Source organism: Carya illinoinensis, chromosome 2 (assembly GCF_018687715.1).
Source record: "Carya illinoinensis cultivar Pawnee chromosome 2, C.illinoinensisPawnee_v1, whole genome shotgun sequence".
NCBI classification, from domain to species: domain Eukaryota; kingdom Viridiplantae; phylum Streptophyta; class Magnoliopsida; order Fagales; family Juglandaceae; genus Carya; species Carya illinoinensis.
The window spans coordinates 6,050,863-6,071,468 of NC_056753.1; positions in this window are offsets into that span (position 1 = coordinate 6,050,863).

A 20,606-nucleotide genomic window follows, 5' to 3' on the forward strand; every position below is an offset into this window, starting at 1 on the left:
TATTTAATTAGAAAATCGACAATCAAACCATTAGGAGAAACCAGTTGAACTCTAACAATCCAGTTCAATTTCTGTTAGACTTTTGCTATTATCTTTTACTTAGGATGACCTTTCTTACTATATCTTTGTAATCAGGTGGATTTTTCTCATTTTCTTTTTTATCAATTTGTCTATGAAACAAAATTATATTCACTAAAAAAAATATATCATATAACAAAAGATCCAATTTAACAGAAAAATATTGCTGAACTCAGTCTAATGCACTTCATTTTTAGATTGGGTTGAACATTCAAATGTAGTTTTTACACAGGTTGAATAGAGTCCAAAACTAAACTCATATTCAGGGTCCACAACCAACAAACATTAATGAAAAATACTATTCTCACAGAAAGTTTCTACTGAAATTTTCTACCGATTTGCATTTTATTTTTTTACAAATTTTTTACTTAATGATTAAGAAAGTGTTTTTAAATGAATTTGTGATTTTTTTTTATTTGTATAAAATATTTAAGTATTTTTAAAAAATGTTTGAAAAAAAATTTAAAAAAAGGCTGATCGGTGAGGATTGTCATCCTTTATGGAGATAGCACTGTCTAATATTAATTTTCGGTTTTACTTTTTCATTTTTATCAGTTTACTTTTCTTTCCATTGTATTCAACTTTTCTATCTTTCGCATGACCCAATTCAATTATTTTTACTTTTTTTACTTTTCTAGTCTGCCTGCAAGTGCAGATTGTTAAGAATTTTTTTTGCATGTTTTGCTCAAACCATGTCAAATGAATAGTAAAATTTAATGGTGGGACGCATGTATTTTATGACTTCTCATAAATATATACAAACTCATCTTTACATTTAAACACATATAAACTTGTTTTAAGTGAGTCTCACAAAATTCACTCAACAATCTCAACTCATTACTATTCATAAAGAGTTCAGTTTAGCTCAACATCCAAACTCAGATTAAGAGAAAAATAAATATGAAATCTCAGTCGTTGATTTGCAGTTAAGACCAATAAGTATTTAGAAAACAATACATTGGATACAAAATTTTAGAAACGAACTTAGTTTATCTCCTCTCAAAAAATAAATTCTATTGAAACATACTAGATGAAAAGTCTAGCTCCCTAAAACTTGGATGAATAGTCTAAAACTAAAAAAAAAAAATGAGATATTCATAACTAATTACACATTTACTAAAGTAGAAACTATTTCATAACCAAAACTGGTAATTTGTAAATCAATTAATGAATCTCGAAAAGAATTAGTTTTTATATAATATAAATTTATTCACATCTCATGTAAAAAAGTGGTATCTTTATGAATATAATCTTAGAGTGTATAAATCTCATAAAGTCTATTTAAAGAAAAAAATAAATAAAGGCTTATAAGGAAAAATTGGGTTTTCTTTGTATGAATCTTAGGTATTCGTGCATTTTTCGGTCAAGGGAGAATGTCAATAATATTTATAAAAAAAAAAAAACCGACACTCACTTCTTAATTATAAACATCTCTAATAAAACTCATATTTCATTAAAGAATATCGTTTAACAAGATAAAAGAATTAGCCACTGCAATTTCTTAATCTATTGCAATCCTAAAAAGAGAAAGGAAAAATATTATTGAGAGTAATATCTGACTCACTAAAAAATGAGTAGCACAAAGGCTATCTACAGGAGGATGTCGTGTAATAGTTAAGAATAAATTCCTAAATCGTTTCCTCAGAGAAAGTTATTTAGAATCAAACTCGTTTAAAATGGTGAAAATATTCACAAAGAGAAAAATAAAAATGATGGTATGTGCAATGAATGGAAGAGTGCAACAAGAATGAAAAAATGGCACTAGTCATGGACTAAATTCATATTTTTAGATTTTTGAGTGTCGAAATGAAATGTAAAAGACTAACAAATTGAAATTAACAATAAAAAAACCAACTAAACTGAACAATCTTAATTAATCTAAAAATTAAACAATAAAATTGAAATTATTTAAATCCTAATTAAACTTTAATTAATCTAATATGCAATGGAATTAAGAAATTAATAAAATTAAGCTAAAAATTAAATTAGATTAGAAAATAATTGACAAAATGCGAACTGAAAATTGAAAAGGCCCAAAACCAAGATTCTAGAGTTCATCCTTTTATTCAAATCACAAATTCTCAAAATTAATCCATAGTAATTATAATCACTATTAGATGAAAGTTTAAAGAAGTGAGAAAAATAAATAATACGAAATAAATAAACAGCAACTAAATTGCCCAAACTTCTAAGCCAAAAATTTCAAAAATATTCCATAAACTTTAAACTGAAATTAAATAAAAAGTAGAGAATTAAAAGAGCAAGCCAAATAAATGAAGATGAAGATGAAAAACAGTGGAGAAGAATAGCCAACGGCAATGGACCCTTCAAGGTTCTTCAACGACGCTGTGAATGCCAGAGACCCAGGAAAAATTATGTGCAGCGCTTAATGCTTGCTCTCCCCCAGTACACGGCGCCTCTTTCTCCAAAAAAAAAAAAATTCTGTTTACCACTTTGGTAAAAAAAAAAAATCCCTTAAAGTAGCGTGCGGTGTTTTTTCAAATCTTCTTAAAGGAAATCTATATTTATGTGCAGCGCCACTCTCTAAAAAAAAGTAAAATTGCAGGTCAAAAGTGATAAAATTAATGTTGCCCTCCATCCAGCTCGTGCGGCGTGCCCATCAAGAGAATTATATATATGCTTCCATCTAGATTCCTTTTGAAATGCCCATTTTCAAGTCATTTTATTCCATACGGCACTCTTCAATCTAGAGAGGTGTGTCATAGGTCAAAAATTCAATACAAATAATCCTCTTCATCCATGCCACGTGTATAGGACCTACAAGTCAAAATTCACCCTTGTTTTGAGTCAATATGCATGCGTTAATGACTTCCAAACCATTTAAAAAGTTCAACATATGGGTTCCACATAAAACTTATCTCATACCAAGCCAAAATTAATTTTTTGTGAATGATCCGTATAACCTTTTACCTTTTTCACTTTTTTACTTTTCTCATTTTTAATTTTTGTATATATTGGTTCTAAATCTAAAAAAAATTGCAATAGCTCAACTCAATCAATATCCACACACCAAATATCATGCTAAAAGTGAATCTTAATTTCTCCAACCACCTTAAATTTCACATGGCTAACAAATTCCTTCAATCATTTCAAATAGACTTCTACAAACCCAGTCCATATACATTTATAACTTTGTTAGAACACCATCTCCCCCAAACCCTACTATATTTAATATCAATAATATTTATCCATAATGCATCCCCTCATGATGATACTGTTATAGCCATTTCTCAAGAATAGCTTTGTTGAAAATATTCAAATCTCGAACCTCCTAAAGTCCATGAGAAATTGATGAACAAACTTTATCTCAACTTATGAAATAGAACTTTCTTTCCACTAAAAAAATGCCTCATAAAAAGTTATAAAAAATTCTCTCAATTCTACTAGCCACCCCTATGAGCAAAGGAAAAAGAGATAGGAAATACGTTGGAATATTAGATAACATACTCTTGATCAACATAATTGTTCCCCTTTAGACAAATAAATCTTTTTCTATCTAGCCAACCTCCTCTCAATCTTCTCAATCACATCATTCCAAATCCTCAAAAATTTATGTGGAGTTCCCAAGAGAAAACTTAGATATCTCATAAGTAAATACGAGACCTTGTAATGCAATGCAAAATGTTGGCTAACTCTAAAATGTCCCAAACAAAATCCATAAGAAGTGAGAACCATTTTTGACTTAGATAAATTAATTCTAAAACTATAAACAATTTCAAAACATAATAAAATGGTTCTCAAAGAGCGAAAATGATCCTGATTAGTTTAACTAAAAATTATTATATCATCAGCAAAAAGAAGATGGGGGGACCTTTAGCTATCTAGAGAATCACCTTTCACCAAGAATCCCAACATGAAACTCTCATCCATCGTTATTTCAATCATTCTACTTAATGCATCCATGATAAGAACAAAAAGAAATGGTACAAAGGACCCAATTGTCTCAAACCATAAGAACTATTGAAAAAACCAACTGGGAAGTGTTCACCAAAATTAAAAATCTAACCATCAAAATACAATGCCTAATCCACAAACACCATTTTTTTCCAGATCCCAATCTTCTGAGTAAATATAAGAGAAACTCGCAGTTTTCATAATTGTATATATTTTTCATGTCCAATTTGACAAGAATACCAGAGTCATCCGTTTTAATTCATTGGCAATTAAAATTGAGTCGAAAATTTGTGTCCCTTTGATAAATGCATAATAAGATTCTAAGATAATATTTTCCATCACAACATTCATATGGTTAACAAGAACTTTCTAAATAATCTTTTAAACCCCTTAACCAAACTGATTGCGCAAAAATCTTTCATCTCCACAAGCCTCACCTTTTTATAGATAAAAGCAATAAATGTAACACTAAGACTTTTTCCAAATTTCATAAACGAATGAAATTCAAGTAAATCCTTCATTACATCCTCATACACAACATCCCAACAATTTTGAAAGATTGTCATTGAAAAATCATCCGGAGCCAGAGCTTTATCTCTCACAATTCCTCTACACAACATTAATCTTCTTCAAATGCTCTTTCCAACCACTCTACACTAGGTTGATCAATAGACTTAAGATCCAATCCATTCAGTTTAGGTCTACATGAATATTCTTCTATAAAATATTTTTCAAAATAATTTATGATATGTTCATTAGTAGCTGAATGATTCAAAAGAATACTATTATCTACATGTAGAACATCAGTAAGATTATTTTTTTATTCAATGGAAAAATTTATACACTTGTCACCTTCCTTTAACCAAAGGGTCAAAGATTTTTTGCTCCAAGAAATTTCCTTAAAACAATGATTTTTTTTTAATTTAGTAACCACATCACATTTTCTCTCCCTATTCTCCTCTTAAAGTCCATTCAACACCTCAATTTCCTTCATAAATTGCAGTTATATTGTGAGAAACCTCCTCTAATTGTCCACATTCCTAATACATCTACTTTCTATTTTTTCGAGTCATTTTTAAGACTTTAAGTTTTCCAACCAAAACCAAACTAGGTATACCAGAAAATTGATATGAAGACCTCCAAATTCTCACCTTATCCACAACCCTCTTATTCCAACTACATATTCTCAAATTTAAATTGTCTAAACCCTCTATTAATACTCCTATAGTTCAAAACAATGGAAAAATGATCTAAACATAATCTTGGAAGCATTTTTTAACATAAATCAGGAAAATAAACATCCTAAGAAAAAGACACTAAAAATCTATCTAGCCTAGTCCATGTCCTCCTATTAGAACATATGAAATCACCTATAACTAGAAGTAAATCAATAATATCCAAGATAAGGTTTTAAAAGTCATCAATTGCAGAAGATAAATGGGATTTTCCTAAAAGACCACTTGAAAATTGATTAATGTTGAAATCTCCACAGAAGTACGAAGGAAAATCCCACCAACAATAAAGACTTGCTATTTCATCCCACATAAATCTTCCACTACTATCCAAATTGGGATCATACACACCCGCATATGCTCATCTAAACCTGTCATATATATTCTTAATTTTTTGACATATTTTTCTACCAATTCCCACTTTACACTTTTATTATTATTATGAGGTGTTTATTGAGGAACCCCACCCCTCATGTATTATCTTTACTATTTTTCTAATGAAGATTACTTACTTACTTAGGAAAAAAAAAAATCCCGTAACCCTCCTATCCCACATAACAATGTTTTCACCCAACACCCACATTAGAAACAATTGCAACCCATCCCACATAGGGACAACTCCACAAACTATTAATGATTATTTTATCAATAAATTTCAATTCGGTTTTTTAGGAAACAAATAACATTAGCCATCTATTTTCAAATTAAATTCTTCACCCAGAACTACTTTCAAAAACCATTCAGCCCTCACACATTTTATGAAATAATTTTTTGTTTACAAAATAATTATTGGTTACCCTCTCCTTGCCTTTATTTCTATTCGCACTTCTTTCCCTTACATAATAATTGATTAAACATGATAATCTCTTCAATTCTCTATTATTGAAGAGATTATCATGTTTAAAGAATGATCTAACCAAAGCTGGTTGACCCTCCTCAATAGTAATGAGAAGAGCTTCAATTTTTTTTTTTTTAAATCCATCATAGGAAATTTTCACATAATCCTTAATTTCATCAATCTTTCTCATCACCCAATCAGAATAAATATTAGCCTAGTCTAAACCAAGATGAATAGAACATAAAATAATAGGATCTTCATCAGACTCTACCAACTCATTTTACTCTCGAGAAGAGTATCATTTCCCATCATCTATAGTTACAGCATATCAATATCATTAAACTAGGTATAAAATACTCTAGAGTTGTCATTCTCAATAGACTCAAGTATAAACTCCTCAACTCCTCGTTGTGTTCTCCTTCTTCAGCAACCTCCATCGCTACAACTTTCTTTCTATCATAAAAAATCTATTAAGACAAGGAGGAAGAAGGAATCGACCCCTCCTTAAGTTTTTCATCATCCTGACTCAAAGAAATAGGATCTCATATCTCTTCTGAAGAAATATCATTCACCAGAGAAGAAACCAGCACTGAAAAATTTTCAGAAGAGTTGAAAGAGTTTGTTGACTCTATTTTTGTTGACGGCAATGACAACAGATCACCCATCTTCTTATGCTAAGCCGTGGCATGTTTTTTCATAAAAAGAACAAAATATTTACCAATAATGACTTTATATTTGCCCTATTTGGTAGATAATATTGACCGGTGCAAAACTGCAAGTGCACAGTATCGTAGTTTTATAATAAAGTGGTAAGAAGAGTATCGTCCTCAGGGATTGGTACCTTACTCTTGCCAAATACCAAAATTATACTAATCTCAATTTTATCTAGAGGAATCGGTAAGGTTTTTGTAGTTGCAAATAAAACTAGATCAACTCAAAGAGAAATAAGCAAATAAAATAAAACTGACTTTCAAAGATCAAATTCAATAGGGAAGAAAACTTCTAGGAAATCGATTTCACCATAATTCTTCACTATGCTTTTCTCATCCAGCTAATTTAACTTAAACCTCTTTTGTCTATTAGCAAATCTCTAATTCATCCAAAAGCCTCTTTCGATAGTCAATTGGAAGTGATTCTAGTTTATCAATTCACACAAGAGTATGCAAATTAAATAATCAAGAACGCAATAAGACCAATGATTTAATTACTACACAGGTTCATACAAGTCTTTCGATCTCTATACTTACCTATGCTGAAATATCCAAGATCTACCCTATGATTCCCTCTTTCGATAGCAAATCACAAGATTAATAATCATCTAATCAATGGCCAGTTAATTAGAAGCATTAAACTCAGAATAAATCAGATAAACAAAGAGAGAATTGCATTAAATTAGCATGGACAAACAAGCATAGTTCGGAAATAGGTTACATCGTTTTCCTAGAATAAAGAAAATTTAGCTGATGCTAGAAATGGAATTCAACATAAACGAATTCACCATAATTGTTCTGAGAAGATGGGAAGAAGAAAATAAACACTGAAAAATCCTCCTTGCAGCCTCAACTCGTCGTCAAAAGCTCAAGGGAACGATTCAACGCTTTTCTCTCGTCCGTGCTCGTGTATGAATCCAACGTACGTGCAATAAATTGGAATTTCGTCTCCAAAACAAATGATTTGAATCCCTCTAGCTATGTTTTTCTCTCCCAAAGAGTGTTCTCCAGTCAAAAACCCGCGGCTCTAGAGTGAAAAATGGCTTTTATATGGTCCCACGGCGGAAAACCTAAAATCTGTCAAAATACGATGTTCGCTCGAGCGGGGTGTCGAACGCGCGTTAAGCGTTCGACTCTGCCTGATTTCGCTCGAGCGTCCAATGTCTCTGCTCGAGCGATCTTTGTTTTTCAGCAACCCGCTCGAGCTCCCTGTCGAGCGGCAGTCGAGCGTTTGAATCTGCCTTAATTCGCTCGAGCGGCCAAAAGCCTCCGCTCGAACGAACTTGTAAAATCTGCAATATGAAATTTTGCAAGCCATCAAATACCCCCAAACTTACAACTTTGTTTGTCCTCAAACAAAAAGAAAAACAAATGATAGTTTAGGCAATATCAACTCGACCCCAAAGAGAAGTATCATCACTCACCAAGCTTTTATGAATTTAGATTTCATCTCTAGTATCTTACTCTTTTAACATCAAAGATAGCAAGAAAATCAATCAAAAATTTTACAATTTGTCAAGCAAGAGTTAGGCGTTTACTTCAACCTAAAGCTAAGACCTTGAGTGTGTGTGTGATATAGTCAATTTAACCTCAAACCACCTGCAAACTCAGATAAAAGTAGAACAACCAAAATCAGAAGAATTCTCTTAAAACTTAACCCCATAAGTCCAATTTTCAGAAATCCTCTCCACTAATGTAGTCAACACCAAAATCAAAGATCAAAAGGTCTTTATTAAGGTTGTAATGATAGGCCACAGGGTGAGGGTTAAGAAAGAACTGGATATGGGAAATTAAATCAAACTGGAAAAATACTTAGTGAAAAGAACATTAAAAGAGAAACTCACATGATTCAAATCATAGCTCTTTCTTGGCAATATTGTAACAGCCCGCTAGAAATTCAATTAAGGAATTTCTATTGACTTTAGGAACCTCGTGAAAACTCTGTAAGTTTATACGAATTGACTAATCGCATAGGTTTTAGCCTGTCAACATAGTTAGTGATATCACTCATTATGGTGCCAGAAATGCGATTTTAATTATTTGAGATAGTTAAAAGTGTCAGAATACATTATAATCTACACCACTAGGCTTAATTAAATATTTAGAATTTTTCAGTACTAAGTTTATTACGTTTATTTTTGGAGTGAATAGTAACTTCGGTAAATGTACTGAGCGCAGTGTTTTCAAAATCATAGTGTGAAATGTCTAAATTAGGATAGCGATATTTTATTTAGACACTTGGCAAGATCTTAACCACACATAATGAATAGTATTAGATACTTGGCACAAAGAGAAACCATTAGATGGAATTGTGAAGGAAATCAAGGTGTGAGATCATGACACCTAAGCAAAATACACATTTGGAAAATATCTTAAGAATAGAGATTTAAAATACACATAGAAAGATTTTAGCCACCTTACTCTTCCAAGTCTACTCCACATTTGGAAAATATATTGAGCTGATTTTTTATAGATATTATTGGATAGAATATTTTGAGATAATATTTTATAGATATTTTGGGTAGGAGAAAACCACACTCAACTCTCAACTCCAGCCTTATCATCTCCCTTATCTCTTCCATAAGCATCTCCAGCCATCACACACGAACTTATCTTCATTTACACGTTTCTTTAAAAGAATATTAAACATTCTCTCTCGGACAGCTTTTAAGAGTTCTTTTGCATGCCCATTTCGAAGCTGTTGTAAGTGTTTTATCATAAAGTCTCCTTCATATAAGTTGTTCCTTTTTGAGTCTAGTTTACATGGATATCTTATTTTCCCCATTTGAAGATCATTTGGTCAGTCAAATATTGTGTAAACTATAGAAAGGTCATTCTGGGAGATAAACTGGAGAATATGTTATAGTTTGGAGTTTTTGACCAAGCTAATGGTTAGATATTGATCCGAAATTTTTATGGAGTATTGTTAACATGTATATGTGACTATTGGTTGAGGATTTTTGCATGATTAAAGGTTTTGATGAAAGATGTTCTTAGATTTAGAAACTTAGAAACTGGAAGAGGAAAAACAGTTTCTGTTTTGAGAAAGTTTAACTCTTTGGTGGTCTAAACCTATTCTAATGACTTTGATAATTTTATTGGAGGATCCTAAGCATCTTATATACATGTTATATTATTATTTTGAAGATATTTGATATTAGTTTCAAAGATATGAAATTTTATACAAAGAGATATTCAGATAAGCCAAAGTGTGGATGTTCTTGGCTAAATTTATGTTTTGGTTAATTTTTAACCATGTGATCTTGAATTAGAAGCTTATATATGTTTTAGGACATCTTTTTAAATCATGTGATGGTTTGGTTTGAAGATCACATATTTATAAGTCATAGATCAAAAGGTTGATCAAAACAAGTTAGAAACAAAAATCAATAGAAATAGCATATGAGAATTTCGGCCCTATGGAGTTTTAATAGTTGTGATTAGTTTTAAATTTTTCTAAATTGATATTTGAGTTGAGGATAAAATTTACATGAGGCATGTAAATTTTGGTGACTTTTGGAGTTAGTATGCAAAATCCTTAAGTTATGGGTAAAACGGTCATTTTCCTACATGTAGGAAGTAAAATGGAAATTTTACTCTTTAAGTTAGTATTTTCCATATTCCAAATTATTAGTGATTTAGTTCTAACTTTTAGAATCACTAATTACAGTTCCTCGTGATCGCACTTGAAGCTTTATAAGAAACGCGGAGATCGAGGTAAGTTAGCTTTTAACTTACTAGCAGTCTACTGTGTATGTGTGCTAAGTAAAGGAACTATAGTGTATGTATGTATGTTATCATATATGTCATGCCATGCCAAGTTATCACGTAATTATCTATTATACAGAATTTATTCTGTCATTAATTTTTATCTGTTACATAATATATTCTGTTATGTATTACTGTACATTACAAGTACGTCATGCTAAGTATGTCATCTATTACATGTATGTCAAGTCATGTAATATTCACTGTTGCAAGTATGTCATGTTAAATATGTTGTCTATTATATGTTATGCCATGTTACGAAATGTTTCTATCTCAAGTTGGTCATGTATTTCAAGTTATGTTCAAGTCACGTTTCATCTTGAGTACATTATGTTTGTGTAGAATACATGGGGCCACAACAACTGTGGAGTATGTATTTTACTACAATTGTGATGCGTAGAATACATGGGGCTACAACAACTGTGGAGTATGTATTTACAGGTAGAATACATGGGGCCACAACAACTGTGGAGTATGTATTTTTCATGTTAAGTCAAGTTTGTGTAGAATACATGGGGCCACAACAACTGTGGAGTATGTATTTACACGTAGAATACATGAGGCCACAACAACTGTGGAGTATGTATTTTTCATGTTAAGTCAAGTTTGTGTAGAATACATGGGGCCACAACAACTGTGGAGTATGTATTTACACGTAGAATACATGGGGCCACAACAACTGTGGAGTATGTATTTTTCATGTTAAGTCAAGTTTATGTAGAATACATGGGGCCACAACAACTGTGGAGTATGTATTTACACGTAGAATACATGGGGCCACAACAACTGTGGAGTATGTATTTTTCATGTTAAGTCAAGTTTGTGTAGAATACATGGGGCCACAACAACTGTGGAGTATGTATTTACACGTAGAATACATGGGGCCACAACAACTGTGGAGTATGTATTTTTAATGTTAAGTCAAGTTTGTGTAGAATACATGGGGCCACAACAACTGTGGAGTATGTATTTTTCATGTTAATTCAAGTTTCAGAGCAAGTTCATGCTAAGTCAAGTTTCAGATCAAGTTCATGTCAAGTCAAGTTCAGTTCATGATTCAATTTAAGCTATGTCAATTATGCTATGTTGTACGCTAAGTTATGCTTTAATTACTTATGAATTTGATTATGCATTTATGCTTTTACTGTCATACATGTATCATTAGTCTGTATGGAAGTTTTTTGTTAACTTGCTGAGATTTGTAATCAAATCTCACTTTGGTAGTCCCAACTACCATTCCCCCCGAATGGTAGATCTTGTTACAGGACCTGAAGGAGAATCAGGAGCTGATCAGCTAGACACAGTTGACTAAGTGACGGTGCGATATAAATGTTGATATAGTAATTAACGTAAATTACTACTTGTACGATTGAGTTGCATCTCTACTACTTTTTGGATCATAACCATTTTGGACTAGTGTTGTGATTTTAGTTGTTCAATGGATTTTTATGTATGAAGTATGTTTTAAGCATTTGGGATATTTTCAATTTGGTGCATAGTATTGCTAAAGAAAAAAAATTTATCCGCTGCGAATATTGCATATTGTTAGATGCATGTTAGGAATATTGCATCTTATATGTCATGAACGGGGGCAGGTAACCTTGTGTTGCATGTCTCGACGCTTCAAATGTCCGTCCGATCCCAAACGGAATTTGGGGGCGTCACAGGGTGGTATCAGAGCAATACGTCTCTGGGCAGTAAATCCACATGTCCTTAGGAAATGCACCAAACATTAGGCTTGAATTTCTTAAGGTATGAAGGGTAGTATGTGGTTTTAATATATATGCTCGTGTGTTTCAAGAAGGGACACATGACTCGTGATAGAATACCTCGGAATCCTAAGAGAGATAACAATCAAGAAGATCAGAATTTCCCGATGGATGAAGAATTAGTTGAGGTAAACATAGTTAACGTTGATCTGATTGCAATTGATGGTAGTATTGCATTATTGTTATTTTGGAGTAGGTCAAGTCATTGGAGTTGGTAAATTGTACATTGTTTGATTCAAACGAGTCATTGTTTCTATTAATTGTGGTGCTTGAGAATTCAGCTTGGAAGTTAAATTGTTACCCTAGTGGTAAGAGTAACAATTTTCATTAGAAGTATTATTGTTCATACCAATGTAGATATAGAATACATTTTAGTAATATGAGAAAGGATATGTAGGATTGATGAATGGTATTCCACATATTTGGAGAATTGTTTTGATTCTAAAAATACGATAGAAATTGTGTTTGGAAGAGTAATTTGATTAGGAGAAGCTTTAGCCTTAGTAGGATTCATTTATGATAATAGTATTACCACGCCGCCAGTAAATGATTTCTGGCAAAGCACTATCTTTATGGATACATAGATCGATCTTCTTTTGAAGACTATTATATAGAGAGTAAAATATTGGTCTTGAGGATTTATGTGAACATTAGGAACAAATCATTTAAAGTTAGAATAATTGATAACTTATGATGGATAGAAGAGTTATGACAATCATAAGAGAGAAAGTTTCAAGTTTAAGTTATTAACTGGTCAGTTATCAAAGTACCACCTAGGAAGATGACTGATTGTTGCGATTATAAAGAAATAAGTTAGTCCTAGACCAGTAGAACTCCTTGAGGTTTTTATTAACTTGAAGATTACTGAGAGTTTGGATATGCATGATTAAATGCATATTTATATGAGTCATTGGATCATGTCATATATATGAAAATCCCTGAAAGAAATAAAATGGAGTACATAAAACATATACCAGAAGATAAAAACACAAATATGAATATTTGTGAAGTATTATTTTATTATCATAAAGCAAAATTACAGAAATTTGAGGCTCTTTGCCTCAATCTTTAAACGTTCTTGCTCTTCAAAAATCTGCATGCATCTCCTATCTAAAGGAGTAGCCACTCGAAAAGAAGAGTTAAGCAAAGATTTTAAATCTCTATTCTCTCGCTTTACTGCTTCTATCTTCATGTTGGATTCCATAAGAAGCCTCTGAAGCAGAGAAATACTCTCGTGGAGTTTGTCAACCCCACCAGTCCTGGATTGCAGTCTCTGAGAATATGCGACAATGGCTGATGAGTATCGAGTACCGAGACTCACAAGCTCGTAGATAAGTTCATTTTCTGACTTATTAGTCAGATCATTATTTGATTGCATAATAGCACCTATGGAAGAAGCAGAAACAACTGGGGAACGAGGTGCAGAATACCTCATGTTTTGGCAATGAGAAGATTGCTGAGCCATTGCAAAGTGAGTAAGCAGAAAGAGATTGCAGAGTAAGAATGCAGATTAATTTCAGAAAAGTGAAGAAGATGAGATGAGAAAGAAGATGAACTGAATAATTCTTTTATAGAGAAAATTATGACGAATCACCTCTCGTGAATCATTTCTCTACAAGAGACAAGAGCAATGTAGTATCATAGCTGCGGTGCCTGACAATTACAGAAGAACAAAGTAGTGTCGTAGCTATGCGGCGCCTGACAACTACAGAAGACTTATAAAAATCACGCGGATCAGAGTTGTCTGGTCTAAAACAGAGTGCCACCGATTTTGTTAAAGAGAGAGGTTAACGGTTTAATTTTGATGAATTCTTTACTAACTATGGTATTTACAAGAACATTTAAAGTATATCACCTATGCTTTTCTAAAGAAGAGTTTCGGAAGATTAATTACTTAAAGTTTTAGGTTTGGAGAGTATGTCGTTACAACTTGGCCAACCTTGTGCAAAGAAGTATAATCTAATTGTTGATTAAAGTAAGAGAGTTAAGGAATGACATAATCTCAAAGGCATATATATATATATATATATATACGGGATAGACAATAGGTTGGTAAGCAACACCTCCTCATTAAATTGCTACTTCTTATTTAATTCGATTTCGAGGACGAAATTTTTTTTTTTAGGAGGGGAGATTGTAACAGCCCGCTAGAAATTCAATTAAGGAATTTCTATTGACTTTAGGAACCTCGTGAAAACTCTGTAAGTTTATACGAATTGACTAATCGCATAGGTTTTAGCCTGTCAACATAGTTAGTGATATCACTCACTATGGTGCCAGAAATGCGATTTTAATTATTTGAGATAGTTAAAAGTGTCAGAATACATTATAATCTACACCACTAGGCTTAATTAAATATTTAGAATTTTTCAGTACTAAGTTTATTACGTTTATTTTTGGAGTGAATAGTAACTTCGGTAAATGTACTGAGCGCAGTGTTTTCAAAATCATAGTGTGAAATGTCTAAATTAGGATAGCGATATTTTATTTAGACACTTGGCAAGATCTTAACCACACATAATGAATAGTATTAGATACTTGGCACAAAGAGAAACCATTAGATGGAATTGTGAAGGAAATCAAGGTGTGAGATCATGACACCTAAGCAAAATACACATTTGGAAAATATCTTAAGAATAGAGATTTAAAATACACATAGAAAGATTTTAGCCACCTTACTCTTCCAAGTCTACTCCACATTTGGAAAATATATTGAGCTGATTTTTTATAGATATTATTGGATAGAATATTTTGAGATAATATTTTATAGATATTTTGGGTAGGAGAAAACCACACTCAACTCTCAACTCCAGCCTTATCATCTCCCTTATCTCTTCCATAAGCATCTCCAGCCATCACACACGAACTTATCTTCATTTACACGTTTCTTTAAAAGAATATTAAACATTCTCTCTCGGACAGCTTTTAAGAGTTCTTTTGCATGCCCATTTCGAAGCTGTTGTAAGTGTTTTATCATAAAGTCTCCTTCATATAAGTTGTTCCTTTTTGAGTCTAGTTTACATGGATATCTTATTTTCCCCATTTGAAGATCATTTGGTCAGTCAAATATTGTGTAAACTATAGAAAGGTCATTCTGGGAGATAAACTGGAGAATATGTTATAGTTTGGAGTTTTTGACCAAGCTAATGGTTAGATATTGATCCGAAATTTTTATGGAGTATTGTTAACATGTATATGTGACTATTGGTTGAGGATTTTTGCATGATTAAAGGTTTTGATGAAAGATGTTCTTAGATTTAGAAACTTAGAAACTGGAAGAGGAAAAACAGTTTCTGTTTTGAGAAAGTTTAACTCTTTGGTGGTCTAAACCTATTCTAATGACTTTGATAATTTTATTGGAGGATCCTAAGCATCTTATATACATGTTATATTATTATTTTGAAGATATTTGATATTAGTTTCAAAGATATGAAATTTTATACAAAGAGATATTCAGATAAGCCAAAGTGTGGATGTTCTTGGCTAAATTTATGTTTTGGTTAATTTTTAACCATGTGATCTTGAATTAGAAGCTTATATATGTTTTAGGACATCTTTTTAAATCATGTGATGGTTTGGTTTGAAGATCACATATTTATAAGTCATAGATCAAAAGGTTGATCAAAACAAGTTAGAAACAAAAATCAATAGAAATAGCATATGAGAATTTCGGCCCTATGGAGTTTTAATAGTTGTGATTAGTTTTAAATTTTTCTAAATTGATATTTGAGTTGAGGATAAAATTTACATGAGGCATGTAAATTTTGGTGACTTTTGGAGTTAGTATGCAAAATCCTTAAGTTATGGGTAAAACGGTCATTTTCCTACATGTAGGAAGTAAAATGGAAATTTTACTCTTTAAGTTAGTATTTTCCATATTCCAAATTATTAGTGATTTAGTTCTAACTTTTAGAATCACTAATTACAGTTCCTCGTGATCGCACTTGAAGCTTTATAAGAAACGCGGAGATCGAGGTAAGTTAGCTTTTAACTTACTAGCAGTCTACTGTGTATGTGTGCTAAGTAAAGGAACTATAGTGTATGTATGTATGTTATCATATATGTCATGCCATGCCAAGTTATCACGTAATTATCTATTATACAGAATTTATTCTGTCATTAATTTTTATCTGTTACATAATATATTCTGTTATGTATTACTGTACATTACAAGTACGTCATGCTAAGTATGTCATCTATTACATGTATGTCAAGTCATGTAATATTCACTGTTGCAAGTATGTCATGTTAAATATGTTGTCTATTATATGTTATGCCATGTTACGAAATGTTTCTATCTCAAGTTGGTCATGTATTTCAAGTTATGTTCAAGTCACGTTTCATCTTGAGTACATTATGTTTGTGTAGAATACATGGGGCCACAACAACTGTGGAGTATGTATTTTACTACAATTGTGATGCGTAGAATACATGGGGCTACAACAACTGTGGAGTATGTATTTACAGGTAGAATACATGGGGCCACAACAACTGTGGAGTATGTATTTTTCATGTTAAGTCAAGTTTGTGTAGAATACATGGGGCCACAACAACTGTGGAGTATGTATTTACACGTAGAATACATGAGGCCACAACAACTGTGGAGTATGTATTTTTCATGTTAAGTCAAGTTTGTGTAGAATACATGGGGCCACAACAACTGTGGAGTATGTATTTACACGTAGAATACATGGGGCCACAACAACTGTGGAGTATGTATTTTTCATGTTAAGTCAAGTTTATGTAGAATACATGGGGCCACAACAACTGTGGAGTATGTATTTACACGTAGAATACATGGGGCCACAACAACTGTGGAGTATGTATTTTTCATGTTAAGTCAAGTTTGTGTAGAATACATGGGGCCACAACAACTGTGGAGTATGTATTTACACGTAGAATACATGGGGCCACAACAACTGTGGAGTATGTATTTTTAATGTTAAGTCAAGTTTGTGTAGAATACATGGGGCCACAACAACTGTGGAGTATGTATTTTTCATGTTAATTCAAGTTTCAGAGCAAGTTCATGCTAAGTCAAGTTTCAGATCAAGTTCATGTCAAGTCAAGTTCAGTTCATGATTCAATTTAAGCTATGTCAATTATGCTATGTTGTACGCTAAGTTATGCTTTAATTACTTATGAATTTGATTATGCATTTATGCTTTTACTGTCATACATGTATCATTAGTCTGTATGGAAGTTTTTTGTTAACTTGCTGAGATTTGTAATCAAATCTCACTTTGGTAGTCCCAACTACCATTCCCCCCGAATGGTAGATCTTGTTACAGGACCTGAAGGAGAATCAGGAGCTGATCAGCTAGACACAGTTGACTAAGTGACGGTGCGATATAAATGTTGATATAGTAATTAACGTAAATTACTACTTGTACGATTGAGTTGCATCTCTACTACTTTTTGGATCATAACCATTTTGGACTAGTGTTGTGATTTTAGTTGTTCAATGGATTTTTATGTATGAAGTATGTTTTAAGCATTTGGGATATTTTCAATTTGGTGCATAGTATTGCTAAAGAAAAAAAATTTATCCGCTGCGAATATTGCATATTGTTAGATGCATGTTAGGAATATTGCATCTTATATGTCATGAACGGGGGCAGGTAACCTTGTGTTGCATGTCTCGACGCTTCAAATGTCCGTCCGATCCCAAACGGAATTTGGGGGCGTCACAGGGTGGTATCAGAGCAATACGTCTCTGGGCAGTAAATCCACATGTCCTTAGGAAATGCACCAAACATTAGGCTTGAATTTCTTAAGGTATGAAGGGTAGTATGTGGTTTTAATATATATGCTCGTGTGTTTCAAGAAGGGACACATGACTCGTGATAGAATACCTCGGAATCCTAAGAGAGATAACAATCAAGAAGATCAGAATTTCCCGATGGATGAAGAATTAGTTGAGGTAAACATAGTTAACGTTGATCTGATTGCAATTGATGGTAGTATTGCATTATTGTTATTTTGGAGTAGGTCAAGTCATTGGAGTTGGTAAATTGTACATTGTTTGATTCAAACGAGTCATTGTTTCTATTAATTGTGGTGCTTGAGAATTCAGCTTGGAAGTTAAATTGTTACCCTAGTGGTAAGAGTAACAATTTTCATTAGAAGTATTATTGTTCATACCAATGTAGATATAGAATACATTTTAGTAATATGAGAAAGGATATGTAGGATTGATGAATGGTATTCCACATATTTGGAGAATTGTTTTGATTCTAAAAATACGATAGAAATTGTGTTTGGAAGAGTAATTTGATTAGGAGAAGCTTTAGCCTTAGTAGGATTCATTTATGATAATAGTATTACCACGCCGCCAGTAAATGATTTCTGGCAAAGCACTATCTTTATGGATACATAGATCGATCTTCTTTTGAAGACTATTATATAGAGAGTAAAATATTGGTCTTGAGGATTTATGTGAACATTAGGAACAAATCATTTAAAGTTAGAATAATTGATAACTTATGATGGATAGAAGAGTTATGACAATCATAAGAGAGAAAGTTTCAAGTTTAAGTTATTAACTGGTCAGTTATCAAAGTACCACCTAGGAAGATGACTGATTGTTGCGATTATAAAGAAATAAGTTAGTCCTAGACCAGTAGAACTCCTTGAGGTTTTTATTAACTTGAAGATTACTGAGAGTTTGGATATGCATGATTAAATGCATATTTATATGAGTCATTGGATCATGTCATATATATGAAAATCCCTGAAAGAAATAAAATGGAGTACATAAAACATATACCAGAAGATAAAAACACAAATATGAATATTTGTGAAGTATTATTTTATTATCATAAAGCAAAATTACAGAAATTTGAGGCTCTTTGCCTCAATCTTTAAACGTTCTTGCTCTTCAAAAATCTGCATGCATCTCCTATCTAAAGGAGTAGCCACTCGAAAAGAAGAGTTAAGCAAAGATTTTAAATCTCTATTCTCTCGCTTTACTGCTTCTATCTTCATGTTGGATTCCATAAGAAGCCTCTGAAGCAGAGAAATACTCTCGTGGAGTTTGTCAACCCCACCAGTCCTGGATTGCAGTCTCTGAGAATATGCGACAATGGCTGATGAGTATCGAGTACCGAGACTCACAAGCTCGTAGATAAGTTCATTTTCTGACTTATTAGTCAGATCATTATTTGATTGCATAATAGCACCTATGGAAGAAGCAGAAACAACTGGGGAACGAGGTGCAGAATACCTCATGTTTTGGCAATGAGAAGATTGCTGAGCCATTGCAAAGTGAGTAAGCAGAAAGAGATTGCAGAGTAAGAATGCAGATTAATTTCAGAAAAGTGAAGAAGATGAGATGAGAAAGAAAATGAACTGAATAATTCTTTTATAGAGAAAATTATGACGAATCACCTCTCGTGAATCATTTCTCTACAAGAGACAAGAGCAATGTAGTATCATAGCTGCGGTGCCTGACAATTACAGAAGAACAAAGTAGTGTCGTAGCTATGCGGCGCCTGACAACTACAGAAGACTTATAAAAATCACGCGGATCAGAGTTGTCTGGTCTAAAACAGAGTGCCACCGATTTTGTTAAAGAGAGAGGTTAACGGTTTAATTTTGATGAATTCTTTACTAACTATGGTATTTACAAGAACATTTAAAGTATATCACCTATGCTTTTCTAAAGAAGAGTTTCGGAAGATTAATTACTTAAAGTTTTAGGTTTGGAGAGTATGTCGTTACAACTTGGCCAACCTTGTGCAAAGAAGTATAATCTAATTGTTGATTAAAGTAAGAGAGTTAAGGAATGACATAATCTCAAAGGCATATATATATATATATATATATATACGGGATAGACAATAGGTTGGTAAGCAACACCTCCTCATTAAATTGCTACTTCTTATTTAATTCGATTTCGAGGACGAAATTTTTTTTTTTAGGAGGGGAGATTGTAACAGCCCGCTAGAAATTCAATTAAGGAATTTCTATTGACTTTAGGAACCTCGTGAAAACTCTGTAAGTTTATACGAATTGACTAATCGCATAGGTTTTAGCCTGTCAACATAGTTAGTGATATCACTCACTATGGTGCCAGAAATGCGATTTTAATTATTTGAGATAGTTAAAAGTGTCAGAATACATTATAATCTACACCACTAGGCTTAATTAAATATTTAGAATTTTTCAGTACTAAGTTTATTACGTTTATTTTTGGAGTGAATAGTAACTTCGGTAAATGTACTGAGCGCAGTGTTTTCAAAATCATAGTGTGAAATGTCTAAATTAGGATAGCGATATTTTATTTAGACACTTG